The sequence below is a fragment of the Dasypus novemcinctus genome, chromosome X, assembly GCF_030445035.2.
Source record: "Dasypus novemcinctus isolate mDasNov1 chromosome X, mDasNov1.1.hap2, whole genome shotgun sequence".
Lineage (NCBI taxonomy): Eukaryota > Metazoa > Chordata > Mammalia > Cingulata > Dasypodidae > Dasypus > Dasypus novemcinctus.
In genome coordinates, this window is record NC_080704.1 from 99,437,474 (window position 1) to 99,460,920 (window position 23,447).

At 36.4% G+C, this 23,447-nt stretch overlaps 1 protein-coding gene and 1 pseudogene across 10 annotated transcripts in view; both read left to right on the top strand.

Moving 5' to 3' along the window:
* Positions 1-23,447, top strand: part of DIAPH2 (diaphanous related formin 2) — a 1,008,307-nt gene that overhangs the window by 201,205 nt on the left and 783,655 nt on the right. The gene's annotated exons all lie outside the window — the stretch shown is intronic.
* Positions 2,342-3,840, top strand: LOC105744537 (transmembrane and ubiquitin-like domain-containing protein 1; annotated as a pseudogene).

Genomic DNA, 23,447 nt, shown 5'->3' on the forward strand with positions numbered 1-23,447 from the left:
TATCTGTTTGCATCTCTGCTTTCATTTTTCTGAGTATTTTCTTAGTATCAGGATTTCTGGATCATACAGCAGATCTATATTTAGCTTTCTGAGAAACTGCTGAACTGTCTTCCACAGAGGCTGAACCATTCTACATTCTCAGCAACAGTGAACGAGTTTTCCCTATATAAAATCCCAATATAACTAATGTTACTTATGGACTATAGCTAACAGTAATATTGTAATATTTTTTGCATCAAAATGCAATGAAGATACTATGAATTCTAAGGTTTGGGGGTGTATAGGAGTATGGGATTTTTCCTTTTAGAATAATGAAAATGTTCTGAAATTACCTGAAGTGATGACAGCACAACTCTGTGATGAAAACGTGAGCCCCTGAGTGTATGCTTTGAATGGATTGGACAAAGCTTGGGGCTGTATAACACAGAGGCAACTTTTTAACTGCTATGTTATACTACCTCTTCAGCAGTAGCAAAGACTTCATGGAGTAGAGGAGAATTGAATTGGACTTTAAAGGATGTTCTTGGGAGAAGAACTACGACCATGGAGTTAAAGAAGTGTAGTTTTCAAGGAATAATGAGGAAACATTCAGAAAGTGTGTGCTAGGAAATAATGGAATAACAGTAATACAGATAACAACTACAATAACAGCAACAATATCCACAATCCCTGGGGGACATTAAAACACATAAAAATTCTTGAGTTGGATCAGGAATCCATGTTTGTGGGTTTTAAAGACCTTTCTAAAGGAGAAGCAGTAAGGGGCATTTTCTAATCACAGTTCATCAACCATCTACGCCATAAGCCCTAATGCCAAATCAGAAGGAGATATTTCTATAGTTTATAAACTTTAAATATTTGTTGTCTTGGAAGTATGTTATCTTTCCAGGATATGTTTAGATTTTATTTTCAAAAGTTTTTTTTTTTTTGGAGGTACCACCGATTGAACCCAGAACCTCATACCTGCATAGTGGGCACTCAACCATTTGGTCTGCATCTGCTCCGCTCAAAAGTATTTTTAATGTAGCAATTTTCTTTTATCAGAAAGAATGCTGGTGCTAGAGAGGATAAAGTATCTGATACCTGGGGTGGGATCTGGGCTCTGGCTGAGGCCTGGGTTAAGAGAGATGCTTATGAGTTGGCTGCTGTGGAGTGGTGTTTGAGGAGACAAGGAGGGGGCTGAATTGGATGGGGGTTGGCCTCTCATGGAGGCTCTGGATTGCCCAAGGGAGGAAGAGTTTGTTGTAGGTGAAACCTTAGGAAACATCTATGCTAGATGGGTGGGGTTTGGGTAAATGGCAACATGGAGGTAGAGGCAAGGGACACATAGATGCATTTTTAAAATCCTCTTTGGAGAAACTTTAGCAATGGAGGAGTACATAAGCTTTGGAGGGTGGGAAAGAAAAGGAATAGAAAAACTTTGAGATGAAGTAGACAGAATAGTAGATAAGCTTTGTGTGATGGAGGTTTAATGGATGTTGGATTTAGGGGAGAGGTTGCTTAGAATGTCAAGGGATGCTTTTTGGGTGAATTAGAGAGCTGGTTAAAAACTCAGAAAACATGTTACTGAAAGTTAGGATTTGGGATTTTGTGGTAAGAAGCAACACGTGGGCACAAGTTTTGGGATGACAGAGTTGGAGCAATCTGTGCCTTGGGTTGAGGCTTGGTTGTTGTAGCAGTTTGATATTATTGATGAATTCCAAAAAGAAATTTTGGATTATGTTTGTAAACTGGTTTACTCCTCTGGGCATATTACATTATATTGGATTCAGAGGCTTCACTTTTACTGGATTAAATAATGATTGGATCTTTGATTGGGCCACTTCAGTAGGATGTTGTATCCCTGCCCCCTTGTGGGTGTGGACTCACAGAGAAACTGCACTGCAGAGAAGGGAGGTTGGAGTTTTGAGCTGGCTGGAGCCCTGTGAACAAACACACAGAGAGCAGAACAGCTGAGCCTGGAGAACCCAAGCCCCAGGAAGAGAGGAACACAGGAAGCGTGAACTCTTGGCGATGTCGGCAGCCATTTTGCTCCAACATGTGGCAACAGACTTTGGTGAGGGAAGTAACTTACACTTTATTGTCTGGTAACTGTAAGCTTCTACCCCAAATAATTACCCTTTATAGAAGCCAATAGATTTTTGATATTTTGCATCAGCATCCGTTTGGCCAACTAATACAGTTGGGTAAGTGGGGGCAGAGAAATTAAGGCTGTGGGAGATTTCTGGTGGGGTGGAGTCAGATGGCTGATGCTTTCAGAGGACCCTTGACCAGAGAGACAGCCCCTTATGAATTCTTTTTTCCTCTCCAGCTTGGTAGCACAACAGGCAAGGCAGGTGTCATGACTCTGATCGAAGGGGTGGGTGATGAGATGACTGTCTGTTTTGTGGTGCTTGCCTGCCTTCTGGTGCTGGCCCTTGCTTGCGTCTCAACACTTACCGCCGAGATGGCTGACACACTGCCCCAGCCATCAGGAACCCTGACAACAGCACAGCCCAGCCCAGCAAAACCATGGCAGGCCCTGACAAAATCAGAGAGGTGGCCTTAGATGCCAAGGCCCCCAGCCTGAGACATAGAGGTCAAGCTGCCCAGCCAAAATATGGCACAGGGCTCCCAGCAGCTGTGCTGCCACTGGACTCACCACAGGATCTGCTATTGTTCTGGCTGAAATTCTTCAACAATTCAGAGCAGGTGGCCAGGGCCTGGCTCCATGATGCCATTGGCTCCTTGGAATGGACCCAGTTTCCCAAGGCTGTGAACAGCAGGTGTGACTCAACTACCAAGGGAAACTTATAGATGATATCCAGACCCAGGGCATACTTCACCTCCCTCCCAACTGCATTTTCTACCACCAAGTGTCCACATGGATAAGTCCACCCCTCTTTAATCACTGCCCTCTGGGGTCAGAACTAGGCCCCTCCAGGCTGGAAATAGGCAATCGGCTTCTGCCCCTACTGCTTCTGATGCTGTGTATGGAGCTTAGAGATCAAGTACTGTCGGAGTCTTGGGCCGGGAGGGTATCCGGAATGAAAGACTGGGATCAGGGGATCTGCGAGCATTGAAGCCTCAAGTTCATCATGCAACGTTATTGTTTACAAGGGGCTCTTTATATACCCTAGTGTACGTGTCTACAAGCAGGACCACACTGTAGCCTACAGTGCCATTAAGCATAAACACAGCCTACAAGTCACCAAGCAGCAACACTCATCAAGCAACCACACGTATTAACTATTAGCATTACCTATAGTCTAAGGAATTTAAAAAAATCTTATCTCAAGGTACAAAGTCTAAGTGTTCTATTCATTACAAAAGGTATGAGCTCATCTTGTCTTTCAGCCTTTAACAGCCTCATCCCATTTGCCGGGAACTCCCAATCACCACATTCCTTAGATTGCAAGCATAGTCATGGAGACAGCACATCTCTCCTTGAGACGCCACTGTGCCTGCCTCAGTTTCCAACAAAGTACCTGTCCTTCTCTCCCCTGACCACAATGCTAGGCCTGGCTGGCTTCACCCTGCTCCTCAGACTCCTGTCCTTTGCCTTGTACTGTCTGTAGTACTTCCGCAGGTTCTTGGCAGTGTAAATGGTCCCGTCATACCTTGTTCCCCATGACACAGTGGAAGCTGCTGTTTGCCCAGGCCTACCTCTCTGGTCTGTCTCTTCCCTTGGCCCTGGAGTCCAGCTCTGTGCCTCTGAGGAATCTGGGGCCTGGTTGAGGCCGATCCCTGTGACCTCCATGGCTCTGGGCTACCTCCCAAGGCTGCTGGCCCTCAGCCCCCACTTACAGTCATCTACTTAGGGTCAGGAAGCTGCTTTCGAGACCTTGGCCCTGGGCAGAGACAGGCAACCCCCCTGGGCTGATCTTAGTTTTCTGGCTGAAGGCCTAGCCACCTTTCCCTGATAGCTCCTTGGGGCCCAATTTGGGGACCCAAGAACGAAGTAAGAGTCTATTGAAGGGTAGCTAGGAGGGAGGTAGGAAGTTTCTCTGGAATACGTGCAGATTAAAATAACTGTGAAGTTAAAACAACAACAACAATGCTATTTAATTACAAATGCAGCCATCTACTTAACTATGATAAAACAAGTTCTTTCTGTTGGAAATCAGGGATGGAGCTGCCCAATTAAGAGAGGTGACATCACACAAGTTTTTGCAATTATACCACTGTTGTCAAAGATGGAGTCTTAATCACAGTGGTATTAATAGCCTTGGAAATTAGGCAGAGATTTATTCCTAAAGTTCTGCCTTATAGGAGTTGATAATCTAATAATGTGTAGGACTTTTATCTAAAGTTCAAGGTACTAATAAAATGCTGTTTGGTTGTAGAATGAATTTTCTCTTGATAAAAAACTGTTCCCACGGTAGCCATGGGGGCTGCTGGGTGTGGGGAACGGGAGGAAGAGATGAGATGTGGAGGCGTTTTCGGGACGTGGAGTTGTCCTGGATAGTGCTTCACGGACAATTACGGGACACTGTAGATCCCCCCAGGGCCCACTGGATGGAACGTGAGAGAATCTGGGCTATGATGTGGACCATTGACTATGGGGTGCAGTGATGCTCAGAGATGAACTTACCAGGTGCAATGGATGTATCACGATGATGGGAGAGAGTGTTGCTGTGGGGGGAGTGGGGGGCGGGGGCGGTGGGGTTGAATGGGACCTCATATATATTTTTTAATGTAATTTAAAAATAATAATAGTAAATAAATATAAAAAAAAAACTGTTCCCAAAGACATATTGATTTCCATATAATTATATAGCTAATTATAATCTAGTTTATTAGCAAAACAGTCCGGGGTTTTACATAATTTAATGTATATAATTAATAACTAAAGGTTCTTCTTTTTTCTGATAGGCTAAGTAAGCAGGCTGACCTAGACCAATGATATATACTCATTACAAAATAGAAAAAAGAGCTGCAAAATATTATTTTGCATGATGGCTCTGTTTTTCTCAACCCCCAATTTTGGGTACTTGATTAACTTCATTCTAAAGCAGCACAGATTTATTTAAATATTAGAGACGTTCTATCTAAAATAATGGTAAAATTTTCGAGTAAAATATCTTTTTCCTTGTATACTTCAAGTAAAATGATTTCAGTGGGAAAACTGGCACTGACTTTTTAGATACTAGATATTTTGTAATGTGATTATTAAGTAAAGGTGTTTTTGTTTCTTGAAATATGAATATGAATAATCTGCATGATAAGTCATGCTTGGCAGTGAACACTTCCCAAAGGAGCTTTTTAAATTGTTTTATGGATGAACATGTTTACGTCTTATTAGTCCCTTAGTGTGTTAAGTGTGTGTGTGTGTATGGAGCTGAGAGATCAACCAAGAAACTTCAAGCCTCCTGGTTGATCAAGTTAATGTCAAAGTAAAGTGACAATTTAGGCAAGGCAAATCCTCAAGGACAGAATCTATTTTATTTCTCTTTTGTGCCTAGCATAGTGCCTAGACATAGCAGGTGTTTGAAAATGTTGATTGTATGATTGTATGTCAAAAGGTGTCTTGGATTTTGTTTATAACAAAATAATTCTTATCCTTTTCAGGAACATATATATTGTATTAAATAGGATAATTCTGTAGTTAAAATGGAGCAGGACTTTTAGCATATTGTCAGCATATCAGAACTATTTTAGCATACTTGGATTTTTCATGTGTGGTTTCTAGAATTTGTTTCCCACAGTGTAAATACTGTATATCCATGTATTGATCCCTTACTTCTTATCAGGTACCATAGTAGGCACTTTTACAGATATCATCTTAGTTACCAGATATTTTCATTATGTGCTGGAGAGTCGATATTATAAACTTCATTTTTCAGGTTGGGAGATTCTGACTCAATTTAAGTAAGTTGCCTAATGAGTTATTTTGGTCATATAAGTAGTGCCTCTCTTAGATATCCTTAATGGTAGTAAATCTTCATCTTCTGAGAGTAGAAATAATCTTTGCAAATACTCAGACTTTTCTGCATTAAATTTGATGAATAAGTTAGGTGAGTAAATTGACCAAATTCTGGCCCTAAAATATAAAGCAATGACACATGTTTTATTGTTTGGGTGGCAAACTGTCCCTGAAGGTAATTGCAAAACTGGATGTTCATAAATGTTTTCAGTAGTGGCAGCAAAATTATAGTAAGCATGTATTCTGAGATAACTATGATAGACCACCTTTGGAAGATTAAGTACTGTTTGTCAAAAAACTGAAAAGCATAGTTATTTTATAGTCATATTTTGTGATGTCAAAGTAAATCACTCTTATGTCATTATCCAATTGTATATCTTGTTTTAAGAGATGTAAAGAACTATTGTATTAGAGTACGAAATTACACCATTTATCGTAGTGTGAAACATTTGATTGAAATTTTCTAAGGGAAAATTACTGAACTATTTAGCTCACCTCACTTTCTATAGCTCAGCCTCTATAGTCTCATTTCCTTAACAGGGCCTTGTGGGTGTTCTAAAGGAATGATTGAAATGAAAAGAAATGAGAGAGTCAAACAGTGCACTATAATAGATGAAATGGAAAGTAGTTATGTTAATGTTGACTCATTATGAAGCTCTAACCATTTTTACCTGCTCATTTCTGTGTGGAAACCTGTGCAGCTGAGATGCTGCATAAGAAATTCTTTTATAAATGAGCCGAGAGGCATGTTTCTAATATTGGACTAAGCCTATGCAGAATTGTAATGAATTTCCTGAGTCAGTATTTGAATATGCTATCAGAGAAGGTAGTTTTCCTGCCAGAAAATTTGGATTCTAATGTGATCATCACATTTTTTTGCCATATATTTGAATCTTAGCTATATGTAATTCTCATTTGTTAATTAGGTAAAAAGCCTAAAAATTCCATAGTATACCTACTTTTATATCCATAGTTTCAGATTTTGCAAGTATTTTAGATCAATTTTAAGGAAGGAGTTATAAAGAAAATAAAATATAAGCAGAGTAAAACGATGTAGATATATCTTGGGGAAATATGTGATCAATATTACTTTGTAAGGAAGCAGTTTTTAAATGATTGATTTTAGTAATTTGGTCAGAGGGTAAAGATTTTGTATGTGTGTGTGTGTTTATATACAAGTACATAATCATCATCATGTACATATATGAAGATATATGAAATGCTTAAGGACATGGGATTTGGAATTAGGCAAACTAGATTTAATACAAGTCTGCCTGACTCCAAAACTGAGGATTTTATTCATGGTGAAAGAATTTGAAAAGTGTCATTCCCTAAATCCTTACACTGCTTCCTCCATAGCACTTAAATGTCTCTCTGTGCCATTATCCTGTTTTCTAAAGTACTCATCTTTCATTCATAATGTGTAATGTAGTTTAATGCTATTACCTCATATAACTAAAATTGAACTGCTTGTGTTCTGTAAATTACATATTGTAAAAAAGTTCCCCATGTTAAATTGCCAACTATGCTTTAATTACTTCTTGGGAAAATGACATTGTCATTTTTAATTGGGGGACATTTTTTTTTCCTATGCCAATGAGCAGCTTCTAAAACAAATATCTATTTTTTTTTCAAACTATGATAGACACTAATTGAAGAACTTGAAATATTTCAATTTGGGCATGAACTTTTCTTTTTCATTGTCAGTGTGAGTACTTTTAAGTAACAAATTTCAATTTCAATTACTTAAAATTAATGATGGTGGTTACAGTGTTTTTCTTTTGTATTTGGTGGTATTTACTGTCAGTTTGGTATTTAGTGTCAATCTTTTACATTTGGAATATTTTCTTTTTTTTAGATTTTCATGTTATTCTTCAAAAAGCTGTAGAGTCATGATTGAATAGAATTATTGCATGTTAGCACCAGAGAGAATGTAAAAATTCATCTAGATCAGTGCTATCCAGAAGAAATATAGTGTGAGCCACTTATGTAATTTTAAATTTTCTAGTAGCCACAATAAAAAAGTAAAAATAAAAAGGTGAAATTAATTTTAATAATATATTTGATTCAATCCAATATATCAGAATATTTCAACATGTAATCAATATAAAATTATTGACTATATATATATATATTGTTTTTAATTAAGTCTTTGAAATCTGGTATATATTATATGCTGACAACACACCTCAATTCCGACTAGCCACATTTCAGTTGATAAGTAACCACATGAGATAGTGGCCTCCATATTGGACAATGCAGATCTAAGATATTGATTTATCTTCCATCCCAATATCCCTGATAGGCACACTGAGAATAGTGCTAGTGACTCACCACGTAAAACATTCCTCCCTGTTAAGGCATATCAGCAAATCCAGGTGAGCAGAGCTGTTTCTGTAGTTTTTTGGGTGGGAGAGATGATTTCCGTGTGATTGTGATAGGCCCCCCACCTGGAGAAGGAGAATTACTGATCTTATTTAACCTCCTTATTTTACCCATGATGAAACTGAGGTTCAGATTTATTCTGTGGCCAGTATTCTGCAATAAGGTTGGCCATTCCTGACTTCTTTGTCTCTTGCAGTTACATTTCCCCTTATTTTTATTTTTATTTTTTGTTCATAATTTGGTATGTCAGTTTTCCTTCTACTTTAGTCTATACAGCTGATGGAATGAAGGCAGCATATATCATTAATGATCTTTTGGATCCTGCTGTTTCTTTAACTTAAATGGCTCTTTTCTCTATTTTCTTTGTATCTCATTTCTAACAGTTATTTAAACCATACCCAGTTGTAGTAGTCTCAACTGATCAGAATCAATTACTTGCATTTTGAAATTGGATTGCTTAGAGTCAGAAAATAGATCAGAGGTTGGGGGTGGGGATGGTAAGTTATTGGTTAATTGATACAGTGTTTCTCTTTGGGGTGATGGAAAAGTTTTGGTAATGGATGGTGGTGATAGTAGCATAATATTCTGAATGTAATTAATGCCACTGAATTGTAAACTGGAAAATGATAAAATGGGAAAATTTAGATTGTATAAATGTTACCACATTAAAATTCTTTTTTAATTTATTTCTCTCCCCCTCTCCCCCAGTTGTCTGTTCTCTGTGTCCATTTGCTGTGTGTTGGTTTTTTTGTCCGCTTCTTTTGTTGTTAGTAGCACAGGAATCTGTTTCTTTTTGTTGCATCATCTTGCTGCGTCAACTCTCCGTGTGTGCGGTGCCATTCCTGGGCAGGCTGCACTTTCTTTCACTCTGGGTGGCTCTCCTTATGGGGGGCAGAACCCCTTTGTGGCAGGGCACTCCTTGCGCACATCAGCCCTGCCCGTGGTCCAGCTGCACACGGGTCAAGGAGGCCCGGGGTTTGAACCGCGGACCTCCCATGTGGTAGACGGACACCCTAACCACTGGGCCGAGTCCGCCGCCAGAAGAAGTAATATTTAACATCAATGTAGCAACCCTTCCTGAACCATCCCCCCCAATTCATTACAAACGCTGAACACAGCGTTCATTACACAAGCCAAAACTCCTAAAAGCTAGCAAGCTGTAATGCTCCCCTTATAATTCAGTTGTAGTTATGAATTTTTAAAAATAGTATTTTAAGATTTATTTAAAAATACTTGAGTAAGGAAAACACATTTCTACTTAGCCTGTCATTAATTCGGCTTTACATCTGGCCTGGTCCCACTTATCCTGGAGGCAGTTAATCATTAAATATTTTTAGTGGTAAAAACCTCTCCTTATAAAAAAGATTTTTGTCTTCCTGTAATAAATTTCTCATCTTTGCTCTAGAATTTTAAAAATAGAATGTGCAGCAAGTAGCATAGAATAGGATTGCAATTTTTCTGCCATATTTAAATGATAGCTGTCTAACATTCTTTGCCCTTGTTCAGAACTGGCATTCTGTTTACTAGTAATCTTTTCAGGAATACTGTGTATACATTTGCAATTATTATTTTGAATGAATTCCATTCAATGGAATTCTTGACATAGATCTTTATATTGCAAGAATATTTTTACTTTTCATCTTTACTCTTTCTAATTTCATTTGATTTAAAGTATAAAGTAAAGCACAAATACCATTTATTGTTGCATGGTAGTGGTGGGAAGAAAAAGGGGATTTACTTTAAGTGGTATATTTCTTTGGATCCCTACAATAGCACTATGTTTTATATGTATTTATTAGTGGTCCTCAATTATGAAAGTTGCAATATCAACCAGAGTTAACCTTCGAACCATGGCAAATGTTTAACTTTATCCAATTTTATTCGTGTTTGCTTGGCCCAGTTTTTCATTTCACACATTTAACAAAGTAAGCAGTAATAAAATATACATATTAAATATTATAATTTGCATTTGAAATTACAGAATATTTTGGCTGAATGAATCAATACTGCAAATATTGTTTCAAATGATATATTTAGTGTTTTTTTAATAGTATTTTGTAAAGTGCAAAATGTTATGTAAAAGGTAGATTTTTTTTTTAAGGACTCTGACAGATTTTGGTCTTGTGTTTCAGAGCACTGTATGAGTTCTATCTAAATCACAGTTGATTTTAGTATGTCAAACTTATGCATTCTACATAGTATTTGTTTTAATAGTATTGTTACTGTGACTGCTGGAACATATAGGTCTAGTGGCATCAATAACAACTCTTTGTAAGATGGGAATAACTAGGTTAATAAACATTCCTTGAGAGGGAATTTCCTGGTTTAGGCACATCTCTTATATATGCCTTATCTCTTTAATTGTTTTATTGTCCTTCTAATTGCAACCACTGGTTTCTCCCCCAATCCCCAACCCCTTGGCCATCATCCTTTGCTACTGACTGCCTCTGTGATTGGAATACAGGAAGGGGTCTTGTTTCACGACTTTACTATAAGCTTAGTGGTTGAGAAATTATTAAAAGCTATGATCTGATGTTGTTACGTGGAACTTCAACTATACTCTCTTAACAATGGATGTTTCCACTGTAATAAGGAATTACAATGCCACTATCATTATTGGGTTTCAGATATATTTTGGTTTAAGTAGTTTCCTTGAGTTTGCTATGTAATGTCATGATTCTAGCAGAAAATGGGTTCTACATTTCAGTGTGATATGCAAATGAACTTTTGAAGCACAGCTCACTCATGAGATGGGAATTCTTTGCAGGCAAAAGTGGCTTTTTCTTTGATTAAGACATTATAACAAAGTATAAATCTGACCTTATCCAGATTTTAAAATTCCAACAACCTAACATAAGAAGCACATGCCTAATGATTGGGTAGTAATTCAAAATAATGTTTTTTGAGCAGCCACAAATGCATATCTCAAAATATATGGAGCATGTTAGGGCATATTTCATTCTATCTTGTCAGGACAGGCTAGGTTATGCTAGTATCAAACAGTTCCCCAAAGTATAGTGACTTAACAAACAACAAAAGTTTTTCTTGTTCAACCTACATATATTTCAACTCATAGGTATTTCTTGTACAACCTATATGTTCATCATAAGCCTCTCAAAAGACTTTTCAGTTTTCTATTTTTATTCTTAGGTTTGAGAAGCAGTTTGTTCTTTGTACAACGAGCACTGTGGCAAGAGTAGGGGATTGAGGTAAATTTGACTATTAAACCATCTACCAATAAAATAGGTACCTCAGTTCTGTTCCATTTTCTTTGTCGAAAGCAAGTCTGATGGTCACATCTAACTTTTTTTTTATGTAGAAAAGCATTGTATTCCATTATAAGCACTTACACAGTTTGTCATGGAGAATAACAATCCTGCTGGTGAAACAGGTCACCGAAAAAGGAGATGGTACCAAACTTGTGGTCAAGGACCAATTCCTTAAAAGGAAAGAAAATGAAAAAGAATGGAAACTCTTATCCAGGATTAACTTAATATATTTTTAAAAATCAGTTTTATTGGTATATACTAATAAAGCATAAATCCATACAAAGCGTACAATCAGTGGCATTTGGTTTAATCACATATTTGTGCCTTTATCACTTCAATCATTCTTAGAGCACTTTCATTATTCTAATAATAATAATAATAATAATAAACAAACCAAACTCATCACCTCTACACCTCTTTGTCCCTTGCCGTATATAGCTGTTACTTTGTTTCCTTCTCTCTAGTATATTTGTATTTATATTTTGTAAAAACAGTCTTATATATGCAATATCATCCATATTTGTGTTTTTCCTGAGGTTTTGCTATCTAATACAGTCCCATGTTACAGTTCTTAGCTTTCCTTCTAGTAACATATATGACCTCAACAGTCATACCCATACCATAGCACTGCTAATTACAAACACCATGATATGTTTTCACCATTTCTATTCATTTCCAAAGATTTACAAACAACCTTTCCATCAATTCAGCCCAGATTAACCCTCAGCTTTCCAATCTCTACCCTCCTTCTATTTTCTGGTGACCTATATTCTAATTATTAACTCTGCGTTTACACAATGTATTTATTTCATAGCAGCACAACCATACATTATTTGTCCTTTTGTTTTTGGCTTACTTTGCTCAACATAAGCTCCTCCAAGTTCATCCATGTTGTCATATGCTTTATGACTTTATTTTTCAGTACTGCTGCATAATATTCTGTTTTAGGTATACGTCACAATATGTTTACCCATTCTTCAGTTGATGGACACCTAGGTGGTTTCCAACTTTTGGCAATCGTGAATAATGCCACTATGGACATCGGTGTGCAGATGTCTGTTTGACTATCTGCTCTCAATTCTTGTAGGATTAACTTAATTATAAAAACAAGTATCAGATATTGATTCACACTTCTTAACTGGACAGTCTACCTGTAGTATAACTGTCAGGTAGAAACATATATCTTTACAACTTGGTAGTCCGAAGTTTAAAAAAAACAACCATTTCAGAGAAAGGAAAGAAATAATATGAAATAGCTTAAGAGATTCACTAATAAGCAAAAATATGTGGGGAAAGAGTAACACATAAAATACTGTTTTGAATTAACTAAAGAAATTTGAGAGGAAGCTCATCTACATAGGAACATGTGCATCCTGGTCAGTCAGATATAATGATTTTAGACTGGGAATCTATATGATTTGAATATCCCCCCTATTTCCTTAATAAATATATCTTGTAGTATTATACTTCATGGCTCAGAAACCTACCCCACTGGGCTCTTTCCTTATTCACTGTAACCTTAAATGAGTCTGAAAAACTTGGGAATATAGCATAAGAAGAAAAACGACCACACTCATATATTCACATATCTGTGTTTACTTGAGACCTGGGTTTGCTTCTAGAAAACTCCTGAAGAAAATTTAAATATAATTTTGTGGCTTTGCTGAATCAAGGCCCTAAGTTAATATTTAGAAAATACCCAATGTCTGAGCTAATAGCATTGCTAATGGTAGCTATAGAGGGATAGTTGAACAAAGTCTGTGTCAACCAGTGTTAAATCAGTCTCAGGGTCGAGAGGGAAAAAAAGGGGAGTTTAAAATCACAAGTGCAGAAAGATATATCTAGGACCCGTGTCCTTCTGGATCTACAGCCCCTTCAGAGTCTTCACCATTATAAATATTCTCTAACATCTGCCACACTTGCATGATATTGTCTTCTGATGCGGAATAAATCATAGAAGGTTCATTGGGATTTCAGGAGAAATTGTCTGTCTTGATATTGTGACTGTCATGGATAAACAACAACTCTGAACTAGATAAGAAAATATAAGCAAACTATATGCTGTCTACAAGAGACTCACCTTAGACCTAAGGATACAAATAGATTGTAAGTGAAAAGCTGGAAAAAGATAGTCCATGTATGCAGGAACAACAAAAGAGCTGGTGTAGCTATACTTATATTGGATGAAATAGACTTTAAAAGCAAAGCTGTTATTAGAGACAAGAAAGGTTATTATATACTAATAAAAGGGGAAATTCACCAGGAGGAAATAAAAACCATAAATGTATTTGCACCTAATCAGGATGTCCCAAATTACCTGAGGCAAACACTGGTACTGAAGGGAGAAATCAGATGTCTTTACAATAATTGTTGGAGACATCAATACACCATTCTCATCATTGGATAGATCATCTGGGCAGAGGATCAATAAAGAAACAACTTGAATAATATAATAAATGAACTAAACCTAACAGACCTATACAGAACATTGTACCCCAAAGCAGCAGAATATGCATTATTCTCAAGGGCTCATGGATCCTTCTCCAGGATAGACCATATGTTGGGTCACAAAGCAGATCTCAATAAATTTTTAATAGATTGAAATTATACAAAATACTTTCTTTGATCGTAATGGAATAAAGCTGGAAATCATCAATAGACAGAGAAAGGGAAAATTCACAAATATATGGAGATTAAACAATGCTCTGTTAAATAATCAGTGGGTCAAAGAAGAAATTGCAGGAGAAATCAAATATGAGACGAATGAAAATGATAACATATTAGAACAAAGTAGTGACACGAGGGGAGAAACATTCAAACCTGATTTTCCTTGCTTAGCCTAGCTGGTTCTTATTACTGGTTTTCTATAAATATTCCTTGAAATCAAATTAGTTGAAAGAATTAAAAAAAAAACTTAAGCAACAAAGTGGCAGGCTTAAAATAATCTTTTGTTTGTAGGTTTAACTCGGGTAACTCGTATATGAAGTGAAAATGGAGCTATTGGAGCAATATTTTTATAGCAGCTATCTTTTCTTTAAATCTAGGCTTCTTTCTTCCTCTAAATATATTTTTCCTATTTGTGTTATGCTCTACATTTTTATTATCTTAAGTTTTTAACTTTATATTTTATTATTAGTCCATCTTTCTGTTGTTTAGAATATCTTTCTGAGGTAATTATACATGTATATCTTCTTAGATTTTTCTCTGAAATGTGGATGTGGTGTGATGGTTTTTCTTTATTTAATCAATTAGAGAAATTGTATAATTAAATTGATGATTGAACTTATTTTATCAAAATTAGAGCTAAGTGCTGAGATTCTAAACATTCCTAACCTTTCTTAATGTAGCACCCTTCATTTTAGGATTGGGTTTATTATGTAGTTTATGAGAACAAGGACTGAGCAGCTTTCTGGTTTCTAGTATAAAATGGTACAGGTTGAACAAATTTGTTTATTCAATATACGTTTTTCTATTGAGTGTTTCCAAGCAGATGCAGCACAGTATAGTCCCTCGCCTCATGAAGACAGGGAAGACAGATATAAAACCAATATTCATTTTAATTTTCTGCAGTACATAAAGGAACCATCTAGGAGATTAGAGGGACCTAGTTTGGAAGTGAAATGGAAGACTTACCTGAGGAAGTGATATTTAAGTTGAATCTCAAATGGTGATTAAGGATGAGATAGTCGAAGAGAGTAAAGAATATTTTTCAGTGTGGGCAAATTAGAGTCAAAAAATATGTGGAAAGAATCTGAGATGGAGGTTAATCAAAGCTAAGAATTCGAATCGTTTAAACATTGTGAATACTAGAACATCATAAGAATAATAAAAAGTACCAGTATTAGAACCTTGCTGAAGAGTTTATCTTAGTGAATCCAGATTTTATTTTGAATGAGGCTTTGCAGGAGTAATGGGTAGGAAAGATGACAATCAGCCAAATGTCAATGGCTTCTTTGAGTCAGAGTGGAAAAACAAATATTTAACAACAAGCAATCCAGGAAGATGTATGTGTATGTGGGAGGGGAGGGGATAATATATGAAAACATGAAAAATATTTGTAAGGAGCCACTGTGATATCTGCTTCTATGTGTCATTTAATAAGCAGGTCAGTTATGGTTGGGTGTCTTACCTGCTGACCTTAGTAACTCATAATTAAAATTTTTACTAGATAATTTTCAGCCAACACAAATTTCAGTGTAGTCTATTTTGGGTATATGCTAGGGCCCTGGGGTGATAAAAGGTGTCTTATTTTTTATCTTTTTAAAAAAAAATTTTGTCTTTATTTATTTTTTTAATATTACATTCAAGCTGCCTTCAGATGCCCCAGTTCTCACAAGGTTAAATAAGTTATGGTTGTAAAATGCGTTAGCAGAAGATTTAAAAATAGAACTCAAGGTCTTATTTTTCTTTTTCTTTATTTACTTATTTATTTCTCTCCCCTTCTCCCCCCCCCCCCCCCCGCCTCAGTTGTCTGCTCTCTCTGTCTATTTGCTGCTTGTTCTTTGTCCGCTTCTGTTGTTGTCAGGGGCACGGGAATCTGTGTTTCTTTTTGTTGCGTCATCTTGTTGTGTCAGCTCTCCGTGTGGGCGGCGCCATTCCTGGGCAGGCTGCACTTTCTTTCGCTCTGGGCAGCTCTCCTTACGGGGCGCACTCCTTGCGCGTGGGGCTCCCCTACACGGGGGACACCCCTGCATGGCACGGCACTCCTTGCACACATCAGCACTGTGGGTGGGCCAGCTCCACACGGGTCAAGGAGGCCCGGGGTTTGAACCGGGGACCTCCCATGTGGTAGACGGATGCCCTAACCACTGGGCAAAGTCCGTTTCCCTTATTTTACTTTTTCTAGTGTTCTCTTACTGTTGTAACACTGCTTTAACTTAAAACTTTGTGTTATAGGACTATATTATTTGGATTTGTATACTTCAAAAGAGTTGAATATATATTTGTCCTAAGATTTAAAAACAAAAGCTTTGTTCAAAGGCAGAGAGGAGGGGGAAACACAATAGCTATCTGATAATTCAGTTTCCTGGACCTACTCATTCACTCTATTAGCAAGTATTTATTGAGCACCTCAGGTGTTTGGTATTGAAGGAAGATCCTTCAGTAGTTTTCAATATAACCAGTAAAATGAAAGGTATGCACTGTCTTAGCAGAGGATGAGATGGAATTAGCAAGTATTCTTCTGAATTCAGGGTTGAGTTTTGTTCTATTTTTAAATTAGGGAGAGATTGAAAATACTTGCCTTAGCATTTCATTACTAATGTATTCTACATGCATATGATGTGAATGCATATATATATATACGATATATATATCGTAGCACTTGTTGAAACTTCTGCATGATTGTTTACATCATTTGCAGTTGTGTATTATTTCAATTTTTATGGGAAAAATTAAATACATATACTCAAGAATAATGAGCATTTCATATTAACAAAAATTTTCAGAAACTGAAAATTATTTTACAAGTTAGGTTTATCACAGCAGTGAAAGTTCCAAAATAATATTTCTAGAGATGTTGTCTGTTTTCAAACTCATAAAATCCATTTAAATATACTTTCTACAATCCATGTCAAATGTCCATAGACAATTCCAATGTTTTTTGGGACACTGAACCAAGTAATTTTAAGTGCATTTCAAATATTTGTTGAAAGAGTTACTGCTTTTATTATGTAAGTTGGAAGTTTCTTCCCATTTAAATAACCATAGTTTTCTTAAAAGGGCCAAGACATGATATAGAAATCAACACAGAACCAAGAGTAGCCAAAACTCTTGGGTTTTATTGCTTCTAGTGTTATAGGTGCATGAGCTTAGATAACACACTTAACTCACATGGATCTTGTTTTCTTTGCTTTGTTCTTTTCCACCTTACATATCACACATGGTTCTTAGGAGTATCAAAAGATGCAGTATCTGTGAAAATGATTGTAAGTTACAGCTTGGTATATGATGTAAGATACTTCTATTTTATGCTAACTAAGCTATAACTATTTTAATCCCGGAGAAGGAGTCAACCATATGCATCTTATAAAAATCAGATATAACTTTCTCCTCTTATTAAAATACTTTATTATTATATCAAAATAAATGTTTGAAGCAAAGTATATGGATGTAAAAATTCTTTTTTTTGTTGAAATAGTAATAAAATCTCTCATGAATGCAAAGGTATTTAAGTAATATGACAAAACTAATTTGATTACTTTGAAGTATATATCTAGATAATTTTCATTTTATATTCCAGAGTACTGACAGAAGTGATTCATAGTAGCTACTAGTTATTGCTGCTTTTTATTGGGCCATTTCAGCCTTGAGGCCTGCTGTAACTTCCCATATAATAGCCAGTGGAGAGAGTGGGTTAGTTGCCAATCAAGAGTTTTCAGACAAGGGGTGCCAGATATGAAACCAGGGTTCAAAGAGATGTGGTGAACTGGCACTTTATCTGACCCATTGACATATTTAATCTGGTAATTAGGATGCAACTAAATGATCTCCTCAGCAGGTTTTTGGCAGCATTGTGTGTCAAGTTAATCAGTCTGATTTGGATCAAAACCCTTGCCAGTCTTTGGGATACATTAAGCAGGGAGCGGTGTTCAATTCCTGGGGGAAAATCCTAACACAATGTGAAGTTAGGTAAGGTTCAGCTGGGCAAGTTCATTTCCCAGCAATATACCCTAAGTATATTCATCCTTATACTTAAGACAAAAAAGCTGAATCTATGCATCATTTACCAACAGTAATGGGGGAGCATACATATTTTGAGTTTCCTGTTCGAAACTGGGCTTGCAGATTGAAGGCCTGAAAACCCCAAAGCAGCCTAATCTGATAGAACGTACTAACAGCATGATACAGTCCTCTAACATAGGACAGAAATATGTCCACTTCTCTCTGCTTCTATTGATTGGTATGGGAACTGATACAACCAAGAAAAACTTGAGAAGTACTTCTAAAGACAACAAAACTTTGGGGTCAAGTATGTTGTTTTCATCTCATCTTGAAGTTGAGTGTTGGAATTTTGAAATAGGAAATTGAAGTAAGTCAATAGCTGGCTGTGTACCTAAATATAACTATTAAGTTTTTAATTTAATATTTAGTTAAGTGATCTTCTATTGATAGCATTTCTTTATAACAATAACCAGTAATGAAAGATATATTCATAATAGCAAGAATTATAATTTGAGTACACTTATTAGGATGTGTATATAACCTACATAATACCATATTTTGAGAGCTATAAAATGAGGCTAGACTAAGTGTAAAGATAATACAGTTCTAAATGGGATGAATAAAGGTCACAAAGATATCAAGTTTGTATTTGTTAATTTATACATTTAATGACCAAAGTGAAAATTGGCATTTTAATTGAATTTATTGAACTTAAAAGGATTATAATACATTTGTAAAATAAAACTGACAAGAATATTAAGAACTATTTTGAGAACCAGGGGAAACATTTTGGTGGTAGGGAACTCATTCCAAAAGAAATTTAAGCATGAAAGTAAAAAAAAAAAATGTTGAATTTGCATAAACATTCATGTGGGGATTAAAAGAAAGTATAATAATGGATTACATTTAAAAATATATATTAGCTAAATATTTTATACGGATGTCAAATAAGCAATGGAGATAGGTATCTCAATGTTGTTCATTAAATAATGTGCCTAACAATGTGGGAAAAAGTAACTCATATTGTATACCAAAATCATAGATAGATTAAAAGTTAAATAAACATCAAAGTGTAAATTTAGTAAGCTTTGAAGTAGTTGAAATCACAAAACAAAAGATTTACTTATCAAATAAAACTTAAACTAAACAGAAAAATTTTAAACATAAAATATTGAGAAAAATATTTACAATTTTATCACACAAAGATTTCATATTAGTATCTAAATGCTGAATAAAGCATGATGGAAACATTTAGATGTGTATAGATCAACGTGCAAAAAATAGACAATACATATAAAAGGAAACAATCAGTAAAATGGGGAAAATTGTAAATTGCCAATTGAGAAATGTAAATGTTATAAACGGGGTATCATTTTACATATCTTCAATAGAAATAATAAAAATGACATTATTCAGTATCATGAAATTTGTGCATTACTGTATTGTGCTTGTAGTATCAAATCTTTTTTAAGCAGAATTTAACAGAATATATAAAATGCATAAAATACTTATTTTGAAAGCTGTGATATGGTTTTCCAGAAAATTTATCCTAAGGAAATTATCCAATAGAAAGAAAAAGGGATTCCTTGCAAGATCGTTTATACTAATAAGAATTGGAATTGGTTGCCCTTAATTCCAAGAAGAGCAGAATGCTTAAATTATGGACCATGCACATAGTAGAATACCATGTAGGCACTAAAATGACTTATTTGGCCTGTATAGAAAAATGAAAAAATTTCTTCTGATACAGTGAGTGGTTAAAAGAAATTGCACATGTGGTATAATGTATGCTTTCACCTATGTAAAATATAAGGCTGTGATAAAAGATTAGATGATATTGTAGAAACTAATTTCTGGGATAGTGGGATCTTTAATTACTTTTTAAAAAAAAAATTCCCCCAAACTTTATTTTTTAGGGAGTATAGAAAAATGAGAATAGCACAGACCTCTAAGAATAATGTTAGGAATGCTAAAGTAAGCTGCTAATTAATAATGTTGAAAACTTTTATTGATCATATTCTGTGGACTATGAACCACTTTAAGTGTTTTGCATATATTTTCTCATGCTAAAATGTTTGGATGCTGGAAAAGGCGAAAGTTTAAGCAGGATATGCTTCAAATAGAGTTGTGACAACAACTAAGGAAAGAATAGGTGTAACATGGGACACTTTTGGGACATTGGAATTGTTCTAGTATTTTGTGCAGAAGGGGGAATGGCAGAGGATGGTATGGAAACACATAGAAGGACCCAAACCAAATGTCCAGAAAGGCTATTGGAGAAAGGAGTTTCTAAGTTGAAACTTAAAAGCTACCCAGGAGTCAGAAAAAGTAGGAAATAGATAGCCAGAAGTTTGTGAAATGAGAATGGGTGTTCCAGGTAGAGGGCCTAGCACCTGCATGAGAGAATGAACTATTCGTGGAAATGGAAGGGGCTCCATATGGCTATAAGTGAGAGGGAGAAAAGGAGGGAGGGAGGAAGGAAGGATTCTTTTGCTTGAGAGTGGGTAATGGTGAAATAAATATAGACTAAGGCATGAAGACCCTTGAAAGCCCCATTATATGATTTGGTCTTTATCCAGTAAAGTGAAATCACTGAAGAATTTTAAGCAGTGGTGTGGCATGTTTAGATTTGTGTACAAAGTGGAGAAAAGGGGGCAAGTTTGGAAGAAAGGAGACAAACTGGGAAAGTGGCAGTGGAAATGATAAGGAAAGGATGAGTTTTAGAAATATTTTAGTAGTTAGAAGCAAGAGAATTTGGTAACCAATTGGAAGTAGGGATTGAGGAAGTGCTAGCAACCACGAAGGGTGCCCAGATTTCTGACTTATATTTCTGGATGTATGGTAGTATCCATTTACCAAGGGGGGAATACAGAAGGAGGAACACCTACTTATATATTTCAGTCATTTAATATACAAAAAAAGCGTGTTTGGAATATCATACATTCATTTTATGGCACAAAATATTTATATTTTTGTTAAGAATTACTAAGTAATCTCTTAGATTCTTAGATACTCATATTAGAAATCTTTTATAATTCAGAAGAACATTCTCCTTTATGTTTTATATGAGGAACACTGACATTGTTGCTCTTTTTGTTTGTTATGATATTGGACATGTTAAATTACAACCAAAATGTATAGCGACCTGTAGGCTAAATGTAAATCATAATGTAAAACAAGATTACTAATAATTTAGAAAATTGTATAGGCTAAAATATAAACTGTAATATACACCATATGTCTCAATATCTGTACATCAGTTGCGGTAAATATAGTATGAATATGTAAAAAGATTATTGCTGGGGAAGGGACAAAGTGTCTGATGTTGGATATGTGGGAGTATTGTATATTGTATATATGAATTACTGTGATCTAAAACTTCTGTGAAGGCTAGCTTAATATTTAGAAAAAAGAAAAGAAAAAGGACGTAGACACTGAGGAAGAGATGGAAGAAGTTGCCTTGCCAATGTGCATGCAGGGCAACACTTATTGCAGTAATTGAAGGCAAAACATCAAAAATAAAGCTTTTTAATTTTTTGATACTCCACTTTATTTTTACTTTAATTTTTCTAAATTAGTATATATTCTATATCTAACCTTTAAACCCATCACTATATTCTATTTACTATTAATGGAACCTGGCAATATATTGGGCTTCATTTTTGGAGAAGTTTTGGACAACAGAGAGGTTCAACAATGGCAGGGGAGGAATACTGGTAATGGGGTGTTATTGATAGGGGGCACATGATTGGGAGGAAGTTCTCCAGAACATATATCCAGGGTAAATAAAAATGTTTGGTTATTTTCATAGTGGTTATAGTTAAAAATGACAAGTGAGGGAGTGCGGATTTCCTAGCCAGGGGAGCTCTATCACATTCCCTGATGGAACAGCAAATATCCCCCAAGTGCAATGGCTAAGACCAATAAAGAAGGATGGTCTAACAATAAGCCCATGATACTAATGGCTATGCTTGTAAGCCTGTGCCTCTGAAATAAGAACTAGGCTGAGAGCTGCAGGGTGCCTAAGAGTTACCTCCTGAGAGCCTCCATGTTGCTCTAATGTGGCGAGTCTCAAAGCCAAACTCAGCATGTAAATGCATTGCCTTCTCCCCAGCGTGGGACACGAGTCCCAGAGATGAATCTCCCTGGTGCTGAGGGATTACAACCAAGTACCAGCTGATAATGTAACTAGAAAATGACCTTGAATAAAAGGGTCAACTCAGACCAGCAGAATATCTCAGCCTACATGTGGTATCAGGAGTTAAAAATGCTTTTTGACTTTGAATGAAAGGGGGAAATGGAAAGGACAAATGAATTTATATGGCTATGATTCTCTAAAAAAGAGCTGGGAGGTCATCAGAGGTGTCGCCATTGTGCACACCTGAGCAGAGTCCCAGAGACAGATAAAGTAGATACAACTCCAGGTATTGGTTCTTCTGAGGGCTACAGAGACCCAGAGGTTCTGTGGTCATGGCAGATGAGGTTCACTGCCATGTCAGTTGGCCCTTCTTTGGAGCTGGTGTTTCTGCGTGATGGAGCTGGACACAGATGGGATCTTTACTCACAAGCCTCTCCTGTCACTTTTACCTTACCTGTGGTTGGTGCTGGGGTTTAGTGTATACTCAGGGTTCCTGAATCTCTGGACTGTCTATATGATAGCCAGGCCCTGAGCCTCAGCAGACTTGCAACTCTTACCCTCTAGTTTATTGGACTTACCCAGCCAGCTAACAGGGTGGTGAAGAAGGTCAACCACCACAGCAAAGAGCCAAGAGTGCCTACACTGCAAGTAGGAGAATCCCATCCATCATCCAAGTGGAATCTAAGCACCCTCTCGATATAGAAGTGGAGTGAACATAACCATCCCAGGGTCCACAGAATGGAAGAATAGAGTATGGATTCAAGTGGACTTACTGATACTCTATTCTGGAACTATTGTGATTAGTAATGGAAGTAAATGTAGTGTTGATGTGGCGAAAGTGGCCACGGTAGCTGCCGAGGGTTGGGAGTGGGAAGAAGAGATGTTATGTGGGGGCATTTTCAGGAATTGAAGTTGTCCTGAGTGGTACTGCAGTGACAGTTACTGGACATTGTATGTCCTGTCATGGCCCACTGGGTGAACTGGGGGAGAGTGTAAATTATAATGTAGACCATTGGCCATGTGATGCAGCAGTGCTCAGCGATGCATTCATCAAGTGCAATGAATGTCCCATGATGATGGAGGAGGT